The sequence below is a fragment of the Pan paniscus genome, chromosome 1, assembly GCF_029289425.2.
Source record: "Pan paniscus chromosome 1, NHGRI_mPanPan1-v2.0_pri, whole genome shotgun sequence".
Taxonomy (NCBI): domain Eukaryota; kingdom Metazoa; phylum Chordata; class Mammalia; order Primates; family Hominidae; genus Pan; species Pan paniscus.
Genome location: NC_073249.2, coordinates 37,128,494 through 37,147,192, shown reverse-complemented (window position 1 = coordinate 37,147,192; position 18,699 = coordinate 37,128,494).

The window sequence follows — 18,699 nt, the reverse complement described above, 5'->3', positions numbered from 1 at the left end:
TTTCAAACAACAGATTGTTCCAAACAATAGGCCATTTCAGGGGTGAGATGAGGAGACGCAGAATCAAATAGATCCACTGGGATGAAATCGTTCACCCCGGCCCCTTTCCCATATAAAACCTGATTGAAGTTTGAGGATGAAGGTCTGAAAATGAATCTGGGAAAGTGAGTGGTCTAGCCAAGATGGAACTATGGGGGAGGGTGAGGAGACAAGTTGGTGTCTCCACAGGTGCTGAAGAAACCTCGCTTTTGACATCCTGCTCTCCTGTGACTTTGCTTCCTGTTGTGATAGGAGAACCTGCCCAGTGTTCCATGGGGCATGGCTCTAGAGTCATTCTGTTTACACCGAGCTGCCTCTCGGTTGGATAACTGTGTGGCTGAAGAACGAACGGAGCATTAAGCTAGGCCCCCGAGAGTGGGGACCAGCTCTGTTTCCCCCGTCCCAAGTACACAGGATATAATGTGCCCTCCCTGGAGATGTCCACAGGGTGCTGCTGACCTCCCAGGTCCCGCCTCACAGAACAGGGGGATTCTCTTCCTGTCATGACTATTTAGTTACTGGGCTAACAAACAAGAAAAAGTCACATGGGGCAGGATTTCAAGAGCAGAGTTACTTCAGTTGCCTGTGGAAATAACACCAGGTTGTGCAAGAAGACTTTTAGGCTGAAAAAGGCATGTTAAATCTTGGTCTGATGGTCTGACCATCTGAAAAACACAGCCCGTTTTTTCTTTTTTGGAGCTGCAGATAGGACAATGATGAGACCGTACCTCTCTCATGCCCCACAAAAGACACAAAAAGAGAGGCCTGAGTTTTGTGATACCCGAGAAGATTTGCATTGGTTTATCTGAGTCCTCATTTTCAGCAAATGACAGCAAGAGGCCAATAAGACACAAAGGGATTTTTTTTTCTTTTTTTGCTCAACTGCCTTCCTTCCTGCTAAAAATCTCTCAAGCTCTGCCCATCCCTCTTCTTTACCCCACCCTGTCCCTACCACAAACCCACTTCCTCCTCAAAGTCCCAGCCCTCCCACTAGCACCCTCTTTCTCCCCTGCCCCTTCTGCTCCCCTCCCATGGCTGCTAGCTCAGGGGTCATGCCCAGGCAGCCTGATGCAGGCCAGGATTCTCACTTCACTCAGCAGCCCCCAACAAAGCTGGCACTGTCTAACTGGGTCACCTTGGGAGAAGGCAGGCAGGAGTGACTGGGGTTGTGTCCTGAGAGCACGGCCAACATGGCCCTGTCTTGTTGTAATCACTTTCAATATGGCTTCTTATTATCACTATTTACAATATTATGAATGTATGAAGAAGAGTTACCACCAAGTGAGTACCTACTGTCTTCCAAGCATAGTGCTCCACACATTACATGCCTTTTCTCCTTTAATCACCCCGCAAACACATGAAGTAGCAGCTATCACAATACCCTTTTTAAACATGAGGAAATAAGGTTTAGAGAGGTTAAGCAACTTGCCCAAGACCAGGTAGCACCAAGCGGCAGCACTGGGATGCAGATTCAGATGTGCCTAGTTCCCAGCCCCCTCCTCTTAACCATCTTGACATAGGCTTGAGTGGCATTTATCTTGACTTATTCCCACCTAATGAAGTAGGAAGACCATTCAAACAGGAAGCCATCTGGGGTGAGGGGAAGCTGGTCACTGGGGATCTGGGGTCAGACTGCCCAGAAACCATGGGGATCTAGAACTGGTCATCTGCAGAGTAGCCTGCTCTTTCTCAAGGGAGTTGTGGCCAAGCTCTATCTTTGCCAGGCCTCTGGGCTAATATCCTAGTTGGTTTAGTGGTAATAGGGCCAAGGTCACGAATCTGATTCCTTTGTGGGCCAGTGAACTTCCATCCACTCCAGTGTCACAGGCAGCACTCCTAACTTTGACCAACGGTTCTCAACTTCAGACCATTGGATGAGAATAAAAATGGTTTAGGCCAGGCGTGGTGGCTCATGCCTGCAATCCCAGCCTTTGGGAGGCTGAGACAGGGGGAATGCATGAGCCCAGGAGTTTGAGACCAGCCTGGGCAACATAGTGAGACTCCATCTCTGCAAAAAATATTTTTAAAAACAATTAGCTGGGGATGGTGGTGTGCACCTATATAGTCCCAGCTACTCAGGAGACCGAGGTAGGAAGATCACTTGCGCCTAGGAGGTCGAGGCTGCAGTGAGCCAAGATTGTGCCACTGCACTCCAGCCTGGGTGACAGAACAAGACCCTGTCTCAAAACAACAACAACAAAAAAATGGTTTAACACAACTCTTTAATTTTTTTAAATAAATAACCCATAAAAGCATGTACTCTGCAGATGGATGGGCAAGAGTTACAACCCTTATATAAAAACTGTTTTCTATTTGCAATAGAAGAGACCTGGTATCTCAGTGAATCCCAATCCCTGAAAGGACAAGCTCCAAATTTACTCCTTCTCTCCCAAAAGGTATTACTGGGAAATGGTAGAAGTGTTCCAATCCAGTTGAGAGATCACATTTTGTTTAATTGTTTTGAGCTGGTTGAGGTCACGACACACCACGTTCTCATCAGGTGTCTCTGAGACAAAAGTGAAATCTTAATGTTCAGTAACTCAGCACAGATCCAGTACAGGACACAGAACACTGTGGAAATGAATACTATGAGGAAAAGCTATACAAACTGGCCTCTTGTAGAGATGGCTGCAGACTGTAGGGATTGTGAATGATCCCAAACAGGCTCTGGGCCAATGAAGGAGGCAACCTCCACTGTGTACACAGCACTGCAGTGGGCTTGGTGGAGAGCCATGGCCGTCTGTGAACTTTGGCCTGAACTTTGGAGGAGACAGAGCACACATGCATGCATGCAAAAACAGACAGAAACATGCAACCAAAACATTGTGTACGTAATGGTGGGAGGGCAGAGAGACAAAGCGAAAAGAACCAAGTGGATTTAAACAAGAAACAAATATCTGGCTGGGCGCGGTGGCTCACGCCTGTAATCCCAGCACTTTGGGAGGCCGAGGCGGGTGGACCAACTGAAGTCGGGAGTTCGAGACCAGCCTGACCAACATGGAGAAACCCCACCTCTACTAAAAATACAAAATTAGCCAGGCATGGTGGCACATGCCTGTAATCCCAGCTACTCAGGAGGCTGAGGCAGGAAAATCGCTTGAACTCAGGAGGCGGAGGTTGCGGTGAGCCAAGATTGTGCCATTGCAGTGCAGCCTGGGCAACAAGAGCGAAACTCCATCTCAAAAAAAAAAAAAAAAAGAAAGAAAGAAAAAGAAAGAAGGAAAAACAAATTTCCAAAAGAGGAAAGAGGGAGAGCATGGAGCTTGGAGCTGAAGATTCCAAGTCTAGATGGAGAGAATAATGTGAGTCTGTGTGTAGACACAGGACCGAGCTCCTAGGGTGCCAGTGGAGCTCCAGGCCTGTGCCCAGGAGAGAACTGGAGATGAGGCCAGCTCTAGTCTATGGCATTGTGCAATGCCAGTTGGTTGGGATGGTTCTACCCCCAATCTATACCAAATTAATTAATTCATCAACATTTATTGAGTGTCTACAAGTGACTGGCATTGTACAAGTCACAGAAATATAATGATGCTTAATAAATAGTTTTACCTTCAAAGAGTCTATGATCCAGTCTAGTTGGGGACAAAAAAGCAAAGAGATGATTACAGTATCCTGTGACTATGATAGAGATCTGCCTGGGGTGCTCAGAGGTAACAGAGGGGGGAGATTGAGCTCAGGACAGTGTCAAGGATGGTGGTACCTGAGTTATCTTAAAGAACACATAGAAAATAGATGGTAAAGAAGGTGGGAAAAAGGCAATCTTAGAGCTCAATCTGGGCAAAGGCATAAAAGAGAGTTCCCACCTCACTGGGAACTGTAAGCAGTGTTTAGTGACAGGGAGTGTTGAGAAATGATTTTGAAGATACAGGCAGAACCAAATTTGAATTTAAATGTCAGACCAAGGATGCAGTGGGAAGCATTGTTCAGATGAAACGTTTTAAGCAAGGAAATACTAGTGTTAGCATTTAATCCTGAGTTGTAGTCATGGATATAGGCTGAGAAGATAGAACAGCTTTTATGGTAAATAACTACAACACCCCTCCTCAATGTCTACCCTTTCTCCCAGCAAGCCTGCTATCTCCAACATTTCCTTTTCCTCATGCCCCTTGTACTACTCAACACATACCAAAAATGCTGGGAAAGTCAGCCTAATTCTACTTCCACTAAGGAACATCACCAGGCCTGGTGTGGCACTTAAAACGGCCTCGAATTAACTCCAAAGTGCCCTCTAAAGTTACCCAGGAGACCGAGAAGTGATTTGTTAGGAAGATGCCATCCAAAGTCTTACAAATATCTTTTACCTGCCAGTCCAAAATCTCAGGAAAATGGTAGACTCCTGAGTCAGCATAGTCATAATTTTTTTTTTTTTTTGAGACAAGGTCTTGCTCTGTTGCCCAGGCTGGAGTGCAGTGGCATAATCACAGCTCACTGCAGCCTTGACCTCCTGAGCTCAGGTGATCCTCCCACCCCAGCCTCCTGAGTACCCAGGACTATAGGCATGTACCACCACACCTAGCTAATATTTTCATTCTTTGTAGAGATGGGTTCTCACCATATTGCCCAGGCTGATCTTGAACTCCTGGGCTCAAGCAATCCTCCTGCCTTAGCCTCCCAAATTGCTGGAATTACAGGCATGAGCTACCTCGCCAGGTCTCATAATCTTGATGTTAGCCTAGAACAATCTGTGACTAGGTAGGATGGATGGATGGATAGATAGATAGATAGATAGATAGATAGATAGATAGATAGATAGATAGATAGATCAGCCAGTACTAGTTTTGGCTTCACAATCATATCCTGCTACCAAATTTTCCTTTTCAACAGCTGCCCTCTTAAAGTTGTAAGAACTTTAACCTATTTATATCTGATTGTTTTGCCTCTAAAGTGATTAAAATGCCCATTTGATTTCCAAGATGCTGTGGGTATTAGGGGCACAGGCTAGCTTTTCAAATGGGTTTGTCTCTTTCAAAACAGGAAGCAGCATTGTCCAAGTTCATTAAAAATCAGCATTGGAGAACACTTACTGAGTGCCTAATTATGTAATCAGATTTTGGCCTGGGGCTGGGAATAACATTTCAAAGAGAGAGGAAGAGTCTGGCTGAACCTGGTTGGATTTAAAAAAAAAAAAAAAAAAAGCAAGAGTGAAAGATCAAGCCAGCCGGGTCCCTATCCGTGTATGCTGGTCTCTGTTAGTTCCATGTCCTTGAGCCAGGTGGCCAAGGTAACCAGACTTGGCATGTCCTACTTCCCCAGATCCAGAAATTCGCGATCCTTTCCCAGGGATAGTGTCAGACCCCTTTCAGGTGTGATTGTCATTGGGGCATCATGCCTAGTGGGAACAGACTAACTTTGAATAAAAAAATTTTGAGGCGGTAAGACATGTCTGTATTTTTCAAACTCAAATGAGTTGATACCCAGCCCAACTCATACTGCGGTTGGTGACAAGAACTGAATCACACCTCTCCTGACTTCCACCATGCTGTCTCCTTTTCTCCTTGCCAATTCACTATCACCTTGGAGCCACAAAAATGCAAAACAAACCTGAACCTTGTGTTGTGAGGTAAGCCCATGAGTCATGGTTGAACAGCAGTTTCTTTTTCTCCATGTTAGCTGTGTTTTTCCTTCACTGTGGCCCAAACAAGCATCAACTTGGTGACATCAATTCATCATGTTATGGAGTAGGCACTGTGTTTGGAGATGGTAGATTCTGCAATGACTCAGGTGGTAGGGTATTTTCTCCTGATAGAGTACCCAGGAGGGATTTATGAGTTCAGAAGGCAGTAGAGTAGGGCACCTGCTTTCATTCACTGTCAGGTGGTCAGCAAAAACTTCAAGCAGAAGAAAGAATTTCAAAACATGTTAAATGCCTGGGTGTGGGGAAAGCTCCCAGGGCAAGAGGAAGGCAACTCTCAGAATAAGCTGCCTGAGATTTGCAAGATAATTGATTGGCTGAGGGCTTGTGGCACCTTCTAAAATTGGGTGTGGCTGGAAATAGCTGTTGGGGGAACCATGGGAAAGACGGAGCCCTGCTTTGAGTTCCAGGACTGTCCTGCAGGGCAGGTGTCCACTATGCTCCTAATCTCTGCTCTGTCCTTAGCCACCACCTCCGCCCTTCTTTTTCCATATCAGCTGTACTCAGCCCTTTCATGCTTATCTCAAACTTCTGCATAAAACTCCTTCTATCCCGTGATACTTTTTGTCCTTTACAGAGTATACCCAGATCTCCAGGGTCAAAACTCCTTTTTTCCTTCCAACTTTTCCAAATGTTCCCACTTGGTGGCCAAATGTTTTTTTGAGCAATTATCATGTGCTGTTGGGAAATTCACAAGTTATAAAACAGTCACTGTAGCCTGACCAGGGAGACATAGAGGTGATAATATTAAACAATAATACAAAGTAGTATAGGATTACCTGACAAAAATATACAATGGGTGGGAAATGTCTCAGGAATTTAGAGGGTTAGGAGATTATACTGGGGCTGGAATCCACAGTGAGGGCCTCATGGAAAAGCAAAATTTCAGTCTAGCTGGTAAGTGAGTGGGGCTAGGAAGGCTTTAAGTAAGGCAAGTTTAGGGAACATATACTTGGAGAGACAGTTTTATGGTAGGGGATAATAAAAATAATGTTTAACAACTAAAGAGCACCTTATAATTTACAACTTTTCTCACACACACATACACACACACGCACACACAAACACAATTGAATTTAAGAGGGGCAAGATAAGCCAGATAACAGAACCTTCTGAATATCATCAAAGATCTGGAAGTTTCAGCAATGTTGTGGTCACCTACCTCCTGCCAAGCAATCTTGTATATCATATCTCATTTAATTCAAGAAGTAGTCTTGTGAGGTAGATGTTGTTATCACCATTTTACATATGAGTAAATTAATGGTTAAGGAACTTCTCAAGATCACATAGTTAATAATAATAATAATAGCAATTACACATGGTAATCACTATATGCCAGACACTATTTAAGTATTCTTACAACAACTCTATAAAGTAAGAACTCTTGTTAACCCCATTTTTTAGATGGGAAAAACTGAAGTGTGGAGATGTTAAAACACCGCCTAAGGTATACAACTAAGAAATGTCAGAAACTAGCCACAAATGTGAGACATATACATAATTTTAAATGTTCTAGCAGCCACATTAAAAAATAAAAAGAAACAAGTAAAATTAATTTTAATAATACATTTTATTTAACCAAATATCTCCAAAGTATTTTAAAATTCATTTTTATGTTTTATGTTTTTAGAGACAGTCTTGCTCTGTCACCCAGGCTGAAGTGCAATGGTGCAATCATAGCTTATTGCAGCCTCAAACTCCTAGGCTCAAGGGATCCTCCCACCTCAGCCTCCTGAGTAGCTTGGACTACCATGCCCAGCCAAAATATTATTTCAACATATAATCCATATTAAAAATTATTAAATATATATTATATTCTTTTTAATGTGAAATCTCTGAATTGAGTATTTTTAAACTTACAGCATATTTCAATTCAAATGCTAAATTTGCATCAGAAATATTTGATCTGTATATTTCACACACTTTATAGTTTTAAAAAATAGATTCACATACCCAAGTTATTCCAAACATACTTAAAAGTTTTCCAATAACTAAGTTGAGTACCAAAAATAATTTTCTTTTAACATTTACATCCATATTGTCAAATCTGGTTTCTTTATTTTTAGAATAATTAACTTGACTTTAAAGCAAACTATTATCAGTTTCAAATTATGTCTGTTTAATTCAGTAACTCTTGTGTCAACTCAGTATTATTAAAGTTGAATTCAAAGGGGTATTACATAAGTTGAAAATAAACGATACATTCATCAATTATATAATGTATTCATATTCTTAGTTTCACAACAAATTTGCATAATGCTGTTTATTATAATGAAAATTTGCATGTTAATTTGTTAGAAGAATGTATAAGATTGTTATTGATTTGTATTATGAAAAATTTTAGTTTCAACATAGATTTTTGTACTTCTCTAGCTAGGTCATGGATAAGACTTTTCCTTTCCTCGAAGCTTCAAATTTAGCTCATTCATATGCTGTGTGATATCAATGAGAAAACAAAAACACACTGCTGTTTTTGGTCTTTTATTATTAAATATTTGGAAAGTATTCCTTTTGTTTCAAGAAAATTTTAAATGAGAATTAACAGTACATTAAACCTTTGTAAAGATCTCTCCACTACTCAACCAATGGGCATTGGAAAAGAGCACAAGATCATTACATTTACTTTCTTTTATGTATTTCTACAGTTCTATGAGCTGATGATTCATAGCATTTGCACATATATTTAACAACTGTATCATGACACTGTTCAGAAAACTGAACATAAATATCTTCAATATGTATAAGAGCAACAAAGTAATAGAAGAAATATCAGTTTCTTGCTTTAAAATTGCAATAAATCTAGACTTTTGACTTAACATAGCCAGAGCACCCTTCTTTGTGATAGAATCTGTGTTATATCTAGCTGACTGTTTTCTTTGACAGGAATAAAAGACTCAAAAACATCTACACCAGTCAGTTCACTAAATAGGCTGCAAAATAGCAATACTTGTTTTTTATAAGTTTGAAAGTCCTTTTAAGACAAAACACATTCAAAGTATTAATTGGGCAGGTCCTCTTATATAACTTCTCAAAGTAGAAGAAAGTCCTTGTAATTTTCCAAAACTTAAATCAATTGAACTTTGATATTGTTAGAAAAATTTTGTATTCAATAGGCAGTTGTTTGGCAGGTTAAATTGAAGGGCTTTCATTCCCCTCCTCCCAGTTTTACTGAGGTATAATTAACAAAAATCGTATATATTTAAGATGTATAATGCGATGATTTGATATACGTATGTATTGTGAAATGACTACCACAATCAAGCTAACATACCTATCACCTCACATAGCAACCCTTTTTTGTGTGTGTGGTGAGAACACTTAAGATAAACTCTGTTAGCAAATTTTAAGTATACACTACATTATTATTAACTATAGTCATCATGCTATACATTAGATCTTCAGAATTTATTAATCTTATAAAGGAAAGTTTGTACCCTTTGACCAGTATCTCCCTATTTCCCTCACCCTCCATCCCTGGTAACAACCATTCAACTCACTGTTTTTATTTTATTTATTTTTAATTGTTATTATTTTATTTATTTATTTATTTATTGAGATGGAGTCTTGCTCTGTCACCCAGGCTGGAGTGCAGTGGCACAATCTCGGCTTACTGCAACCTCTGCCTCCCAAGTTCCAGTGATTCTCCTGCCTCAGCCTCCAGAGTAGCTGGGACTACAGGCATGCGCCACCACACCCAGCTAATTTTTGTATTTTTTAGTAGAGACAGGGTTTCACCACATTGGCCAGGCTGGTCTCAAACACTTGACCTTGTGATCCACCCACCTTGGCCTCCCAAAGTGCTGGAATTACAGGTGTGAGCCACCGTGCCCGGCCTATTTTTTTTTTTTTTCAGACTGAGTCTCGCTGTGTTGCCCAGGCTGGAGGGCAGTGGCGCAATCTCGGCTCACTGCAACCTCTGCCTCCCAGGTTCCAGCGATTCTCCTGCCTCAGCCTCTTGAATAGCTGGGACTACAGGCACACGCCACCACACCCAGCTAATTTTTGTATTTTTAGTAGAGATAGGGTTTCACAATATTGGCCAGGCTGGTCTCGAACTCCTGGCCTCAGGTGATCCAGCAGCCTTGGCCTCCCAAAGTGCTGGGATTACAGTCATGAGCCACCATGCCTGGCCAACCCACTGTTTTTATGTTTGACTTTTTTAGATTTCACATAAGTGAGGTCACACATTATTTGCCTTTCTGTGTCCAGCTTTTTTCACTTAGCATAATGTCCTCCAGGTTCATCTATGTTGTCACAAATGACAGGATTTTCTTTTATTTTTTAGGCTGAATAATATTCCTGTGTGTGTGTATCATATTTTCTTTATCAATTCATCTATCAATGGTCATATAATGCTGCAGTGAATGAAGTGCCGATATCTCTTTCAGATACTGATTTACATTTCCTTTGGATATATACCCAGAAATGGGGTTGCTTGATCATACGATAGTTCTATTTTTTGATTGTTTTAGGAACCTCTGTGCTGTTTTCCGTAATGGCTGTACTATGCTTTAACTTTTTGTAAAATATATTTTACATTTTTTCTTATACTTTTCCACCAATATATCCATGACTAAAATAATAATTTCTTTTATTACCTCTCTATCTAAAAATGACTTTCTTTTTTGTGTAAGAATCTATGTCATCTTATAGTAGGCCAACATTATATGCTCAGATACCGCGAAAAATTGTTTAAAATATTTGTTGGGCATATAATTCTAATTTCAGGCAACCAATATTAATTCTTTTTTAACTGCTGAGAGTAAATGTCTTATCAAGTTCACTATATATTTGCTGAAAATGTCTCGTACTATTGTTTACTTCTTTTTTTTGGGTGGGGGATGGAGTCTTGCTCTGTTGCCCAGGCTGGATTGCATTGGTGCCATCTTGGCTCACTGCAACCTCTGCCCCCTGGGTTCAAGCCTGCCTCAGCCTCCCAAGTAGCTGGGATTACAGGCGTGTGCTCCATGCCTGGCTAATTTTTGTATTTTTAGTAGAGACGGGGTTTCGCCATGTTGGCCAGGCTGGTCTCGAACTCCTTTCCTGAAGTGATCCACCTGCCTCAGCCTCCCAAAGTGCTGGGAGTACAGGTGTGAGCCACCGCACCCGGCCTGTTTACTTTATATTTTTAAATAAAATAAACAGCTTTTAAATTTTGCTCTGCTGCAGCAAATTGCAATTGCTGTTCACTTTGTAAATTTGTGACTTGACTTCTTCCAGTCTCTTTTTTGTTGAGACAGTGTCTGCTGTGTCGCCCAGGCTGGATTGCAGTGCCCCAATCATGGTTCACTGCATCCTCAACTTCCTAGGATCCAGCGATCCTCCCACCTCTGCCTCCCAAGTAGCTGGGACTACAGGTGTGCATCACCATGCCTGGCTAATTTTTTGTACTTTTTGTAGATATGGGGTTTCATTATGTTGCCCAGGCTGGTCTCAAACTCCGAGGCTCAAACGATCCTCCTGTCTCAGCCTCCCAAAATGCTGGTACTATAGGCATGAGCCACCTCACCCTGCCAGTCTCTTTTCTTTTCCTTCTTTTTGAGACAGAGTCTTGCTCTGTTGCCCAGGCTGGAATGCAGTGGCAGTGGCACAATCTAGGCTCACTGCAACCTCCACCTTCTGGGTTCAAGGGATTCTCCTGTCTCAGCCTCCTGAGTAGCTGGGATTACAGGCGCGTGCCCCCATGTCTGGCTAATTTTTGCATTTTTAGTACAGACTATTTTGGTATAGGGCTTCACCATCTTGGCCAGGCTGGTCTCGAACTCCTGATCTCAGGGGATCTGCCCGCCTCATCCTCCCAAAGTGCTGGGATTACAGGCGTGAGCCACTGTGCGCAGCCCAGTCTCTTTTCTTTACGGTCCCAGTCATAGTACTTATTAGCTACTGAATCCCTATTCAATTCTGTATCGGTAGAATGTCTTCATTTTAAATATTAAAAATTTTCCATACTCACTTTTTAAACTAAAAACCTAGTTTATTATATAATAATTAAAATTAAAATATGCATTTTAATTATTTATATTATTGTTATATATTATTTATATTATTGTTTATATTAATTATTTATATTATTGTTACAATGTAACAATATTTTCCACACTGTGTTTAATGGAAAAATGATTTTCAGTGTCTCAGGTTTTTGATTAAAATTAAATATAAAATTCAATTCCTCAGTCACACTAGTCACATTTCAAATGCTCAGTAGCCACATTTGTCTAGTGGCTAACATATATTCGACAACACAGCTCTAGAATGTCTCTTAGTGGCAGAAGCTGAGCTATGATTCAAATCCTGATTCTAAGTCAGTATCCCTTCCTCTACCCCTCATTGCCTCTCAAGCAAGGAGTTCTGGCTGCTAGGAGACATCCTTGTGGCCTCCCAGGTTCAAGGTCTATAAACTGGGTCAAGAGATCCAACCAAGACTCCAGGCAAGTAAGAGGCTGAAAGGAGAGGCATGGGTCTACTTAGAAGTGAAAGGAGACAAGTGAAGCATAAACCACTTCTAATAGTTGTGGTCCAAGGACACACAAAGACCTAGGCTCAATAAAAGCAAGAAAAAGCAGAAAAGAATGGAGCTTCAAGTTCAGTTCTGAGATGACCGTTGTCCAAAAATGAGGTAAGAGGAAAGGCTGAAAGCTGGAGATGCCATTCTATTCTTTTATTCTCATGAGTTTCTCTCCTTACTCTGCAGTTTGTCTGCACCTTCCAGTATTTGGTTCCTCCAGATGGCCCATCTCTTCTATTTTCTTTTAGTGTTTGTGCCTTCTAGGTGGGTTTCTATTTTTTCACAAGTTGTACAGTTCCCTACATTTTGCAAACCTTTCCCTCTCCTCCCTGGACTAGTGCCTTTAGGTCCAGTCCATTCAGAAAATCACTCCATTATTAAAAATACTCAGAATGCACTTTCTACCTAAATTGATTTTTATTCTACTTGGGGTTTGTTGGATTTCTTGAATGTGTGAGTTTATAGTTTTCATCAAATTTGAAAAATGTTCTGCCATTATTTCTTCAAATAGTATTTCTGTTCTCTCAGCCCTCTTTTAGGATTTTAGTGACACTATTTTAGACCATTTGACATTTTCTCATGGGTAACTGACATTCTATTTGTCTTTTTTTTTTTGATAGGAGAATATGCGATTGGGTAACAAGAACTATAAAAAAACTATTGTCAATATGTTTAAGAATTTAAGGGAAAACATAAAAAATGTTGAGGAACAAAATTGAAACTATAAAAAAGAATACAATGGAATTTCTAGAGTTGAAAAGTACAATATCTGAAATAAAAAATTCATTGAATGGGCTATCTCACTCTGTTCCCCAGGCTGGAGTGCAGTGGGGCAATCTTGGCTCACTGCAACCTCCGCCTCTCAGGTTCAAGTGATTTTCATGCCTCAGTCTCCCAAGTAGCTGGGACTACAGGTGCATGCTGCCACGCCCAGCTAATTTTTTTGTTATTTTTAGTAGAGACAGGGTTTCACCATGTTGGCCAGGCTGGTCTCAAACTCCTGGCCTCAAGTGATCCTCCTGCCTCGGCCTCCCAAAGTGCTGGGATTACAGGCATGGGCCAATGTGCCTAACCTGTCTTTTTCTCTTTTCTTATAGTTTTCATCCTCTCTGCCATATGAATAGTTACTATTGCTATATGTTCAAGTCCACTGATCTTTTCTTCTTCATTACTTAAGCTGCTGTTAAGCCCATTCAATAAATGTTTTATTTCAGATATTGTACTTTTCAGCTCTAGAAATTCCATTGTATTCTGTTTTATAGTTGCAATTTTGCTCAACATTTTTATGTTTTCCTTTAAATTCTTAAACATATTGACAATAGCTTTTTTTATAGTTCTTGTTACCCAATTGCATATTCTTCTATTATTTCTGGGTCTGTTTCTGTTGACTGATTTTTTTTTTTTTTTGTTTATGAACCACATTTTCCTTCTTCTTTGGATATCTAGTAATTTTTGATTGGATGTTGGATACTGGATTTCTATATGGCTTGGTGTCTGGTCAAAACTAGCAGATCAGTTTGATCTTTTTTGATGCTTGCTTTTAAGATTGGTTAGGGAAGGTCTAGAGTAGCCTTTACTTTAGGGCTAGTTTTGCCCTACTGCATATACATGAAGCCCTTCTGGGGTCTTTTCTGAATGCCACAGGGGTTCAACAAGGTCTCTCCATTCTCCCTGGTTGGAACTGGAATGTTTCCCAGCCCAGTGGGAGCTCAGGAAATTGTTTAGCTTACAGCTCCCTAAGAGTTTTTTTAGTTATTTATTTTTGCCCAGTGTCATGGAGTTGCATGGACTCAAGGGGGCTCAAGATTTCTGGAGCTCTTTCTCTGCATACCTCTGTCTTCTCTGGTATTCTGCCTCACAAATTCCAGCCTCCTCAGTCTCCTCAAACTCTGATCTTTTTTGTCCTCCTCATAGCAAGATTGTCATGTCTACTTGGGTCCCCTTCTTTGTGGTCTGGAAAGTGCCTCCAGGCAGAAAGCCAGGAATATTGTAGGGATCTTTTCATTTCTTTCTCTTTTCTCAGGGATCACAATTCCTCACTGTGTATTGTCCAATGAAAACAACTGTTTCATACATTATGGCCAATTTTCTAGTTGTTACCGGTGAGAGGGCAAGTCAAATTCCAGTTAATTTTCATGTCTGGAAGTTGAAGTTTCTTCATAGCAATCGGTTTTTGCACTGCTGGAATTGTTCTTGATAAGTCAATACAGGTATTTTCCAGAGAAGTCCAAGTGTCTTCTCTTTCTTTCTTCCCTGCTGCTACTGACAGATTACTTCCTAGTCTATGCTTTTTCCCCTCAAGCATCTAAGGAATTACATTTCCCTTGTTTTGTTACAGCAACCCATCTGTTCCTCTAGCTTTCCTCTGCTGGTGCTACTTCAGTGTCACTTTTCCTGTGATGGGTAATCTCTGGGGGTAGTGCTTGAGGCTCTCCATTATTCAGCTCCTTTTGGGGATTCCTACTTTGGTGCATGAGGCTTTGCAGTCATCTGCTGGCTGGATCAAGTGCATGCTGAAAAAGACTTGCTCCATATTCAATTTCCCCTTTTGTAAGTGCCCAAATATCAGCTCAAGCTCATCATTTCTAAAATATATAGACCCTACTTTCCTCATTCCAAAATTAAAAAAATATATATCATACATACACATCATTTCCTACATACAAACTGTGGAGAATAATATAATAAACATATATCAATCCAACATCTAGCTGAAAAAAAAAAAGCATTCAGATATAGCCGAAGCCCTCAGTGTATCCCTCTCATTTATATTTTCCTTCCTGCCTTCCTTCTAGGAAGTAACCAGTTTTCGAATTTGGTGTTTTCAATTCCCATTATATATACAGGAATGTTTCGGAATATATACATATATATATAAAATTGTGTGTGCATGCATACATTTACATGCACTATATATCCCTAAACAATAAAAAGTATTTTACATGTTTTTAGCTCCACTCATTCTTCCATCCAGGGTTATAGCTTTTCTGAGCTTCTGTGTCTGAATGCAACAGACAAAACAAAGAGACACTCAACAGGACTCTTTGCCAGGGGCTAAGCGTTTTCCCAGTAGAGTGGTTATCTTATGGGGGTGGGGAGAAAAAGGAGCCAGTACAACTGCTTGACTCAATATACAGCCATGATCATCTTAGGAGAAGGGCAATTCTGGCTACAGCAAGAGTTTGCCATTTGGTTTTGTTGCCTGAACTCATGGCAGAATTCTGGGAAGAACAAAAGGGTTACAAGGAAGAACTAACTGTGCAACTACTACTGATGCTACCACCGCCTCAAGTACCATCACATCTGTCTCACATGCCCATTATGAGTCAGGAACTGTTGTAAGTGTTTTTCAAAGCATTATCTTCTGATTACCAAAACAGTCCTCAGAGTAAAGAAACTAAGGCTACAAAGAACCTTAACCATACCTTTTTCCTGAATATCAGACCCTCATTCCAAGTGTTAATGAGCATCTTTATTCAGAGAGTGCACAGACATGTTAAACACATGTCTAAAATTTTGCCCTGCCTGTAGCTTCTACCCTCTTTTCCTCCCAGTTAACAGATGTGAGATTAAACCTCTTAGATCAAAGTCTAATCAATTGCTGTCCTGCCCCAAAGTCTTCAATAGCTTCCCACTACTTGAAGAATTAAGTACAAACTCCTCACCCTGGCATTTAAAGTCCTCTGCAGTAGGTCCCCGACCTATGTTCCTAGCTTTATCTCCTACTTTTTTCCTATACTGCAGCCAAACCAAACTATTTGCTGTTCTCCAAATATGCCACACATATTCCTCTCTCCGTGACCTTGCTCATGCTGTTTCCCTTACCTGAATGTTCTTCTCCTTTCCCCTACCTAGCTACCCACTGGAATTCTGTGCAATTTTCAAAGTCAATTTTAACCTTCCAGCTGCTCCTCCGTGTCCCTTGTTCTTCATTCTCCAATCATAACATTATTTTTCCTTCTTTAGCCCCAATTGCATTTTGTTGATACATCTTTTCTCTTCTTGAATTATACAGTGATTCTCTGTGTGCTTGACTTTTCTTCATCATGAAACTGTAAACTCCAAGAGAGCACAATATGTGTCCTCTTCAACTTTGCTTCCCTAGCACCCAGAAGGATATAGTGCTGTATTAAATCATTGGATTGATGTAGTACTTTCTCTCTTAAGGCCACTATGCAAATAATTCACACTGAAACATGCCCAATGTGTATAAGGACTGAAATTGCATCTTTCAGTCTGAAGGGCTAAGGTCATTCTCCAGTCCTAGCCCATATCCTTGACCCAAAGTAAGCTGAGAAACAATCACTGTAATTCAGCGTGACGGAGTGGGACTTATCTGCTGAGTGTAAGAAGAGGCCTTAACTAATCAAGAAGCTGGGAAAGCTGGAAGACTTTGCACAGATCTTGCCTGAAACTAGGAGGAGGTGTTCAGTTGGTAAATTGATTTTTTTCTTCCTCTATAAAGGCATCATAAAAAGATCTAGGTATAGTTTTGCTTAGAAGGTGGTTAAGAATTTAGAATGCAGGGTGAGTGTGTGTGTGTGTGTCTGTGTGTGTGCACATGGTGAGCCCAGAGTGACGGCTGCATTGTTCCTGATCTTTGGCCCACAGCCACAGCAGATACAAGGGGTTGCCCTGGGCCTGGTCCTCTCCTGTGCAGTTCTACTGACTGTTTGGCACTGGAGAATGCAGAGGCACATGACAGGCCATCTTTTGCCCATTTGTTTCTGTCATGATTTTTTTTCCTTAAAGAGGAAAAAGAGGCTTGTGTTGTTTGTGTAATTTCCTTCTTTGCTTTGGCCTACACTAGGCTGTCAGCCCATTCTAGTCGTCTTCTTTCTCCAAATTAATATACAACATGTCATCACCTCTTTTTAAAAATAAAGATCCAGCTCTTCAGCTTCAACGACCTTAAAAAGCTCTTTTAACTGAACATTTCTAACCTCAGACTCAATGTTTGCTTCTCTTTCCCTTCCTTCCTCTGACACCCCTCTCTACCTCCTCCCACAAAAGAAAACTGGATCAGCTACTGGACTTTTGTTAAAGGCCCCCAATTTATTTGGTCACCCAATTCAAAACCTTGGCATCATTTGTAATTTTCCTCTTTGACTTGCCACCTCCCTCCTCCACCTTTAGTCAAATCTTTCCAGTGTAGTATTCTTTTGTAGTATCTCTCACATCTATTCCTAAGGCCATTTTTAGTTCAAGCCACTCATCACCAAGAAATGGAGGATAGGATAGGGGGAGGGGACTGGAGTATCACTTGGGATTTTTTTGAAACTACACGTTTTGCCTCTTCTACCCCAAGATTCTCATGTCCACTGGGGGGCCAGGAAGTTATAGCTTGGAAAAGCTCCATGGGTGCCACTGACACACACTGCTTAGCACCACTCATTCAGGCCCTGGCTGCCTGGACACCTGTAATCATCTCCAGCCAATCTCTTTGGCTTCCATTGCCTTCACCTGGTGATCTTAAAACACTACTTCAACATGACATCTTCTATTCAAATAGTCTCCAGCATCTCCCCACTGACTTCAGGATCAGGTCCAAACTTGCTGACACTCCATAATCTGATACTATCTTCTCTGCAGTGTCCTCAAGTAAGGGTACCCCAGGGTTTTTTGTTTGTTTGTTTGTTTGTTTGTTTTGGGGGGGGGACGGAGTCTCACTCTGTCACCCAGGCTGGAGTGCAGTGGCGCGATCTCGGCTCACTGCAAGCTCTGCCTCCCGGGTTCACACCATTCTCCTGCCTCAGCCTCCTGAGTAGCTGGGACTACAGGTGCCTGCCACCATGCCTGGCTAATTTTTTTGTATTTTTTAGTAGAGATGGGGTTTCACCATGTTAGCCAGGATGGTCTCGAGCTCCTGACCTCATGATGCACCCACCTTGGCCTCCCAAAGTGCTGGGGTTACAGGCGTGAGCCACTGCGCCCAGCAACCCCAGGGGTTTTCTCACCCTCTTTCCTTATTCTATACACTCCACCCAGGAGAACAAGGGTATTCTTAGAGTTCCATCTCCTATCTGTATACTGATGACTACCAGATCTCTACCTTCAGTACAGATCTCTTTCCTGCAAGCCTGTACTATCCAACTGCTTATTCTCAAAGTGTCCAACTTATTATGTCCACCTCTTCCTCCCTTCCCTGTCTCACTACATGGCATTGCTGCCCACCAGTCACTCAGTCTGGATACCTGGGAATCACCCTTTCCTCTTCTGTGTCCCATACCCTTATCCATGCCCAATAAGTCACTAAGTCATTTTATTTATTTACAATATCTCCTGAGTCTGATCTTGCCATTCCATCTCAGATGCCTGACACAGAGTCTTACTATTTGTCTTCTGGCCCACAGGTCTCCCTTTCTCTGGCCTTGCCCTCTGTAATGAGTTCATCCTCCACACTGCCAACAGTGTAATTTTTCTAGAATGTAAATCTGATCATGCCACTCTCCTGCTTATTAAAATCCTTCAGTGTCTCCCCACTGACTTGAGGATAATGCCCAATAACTGCACACAAAGCCTT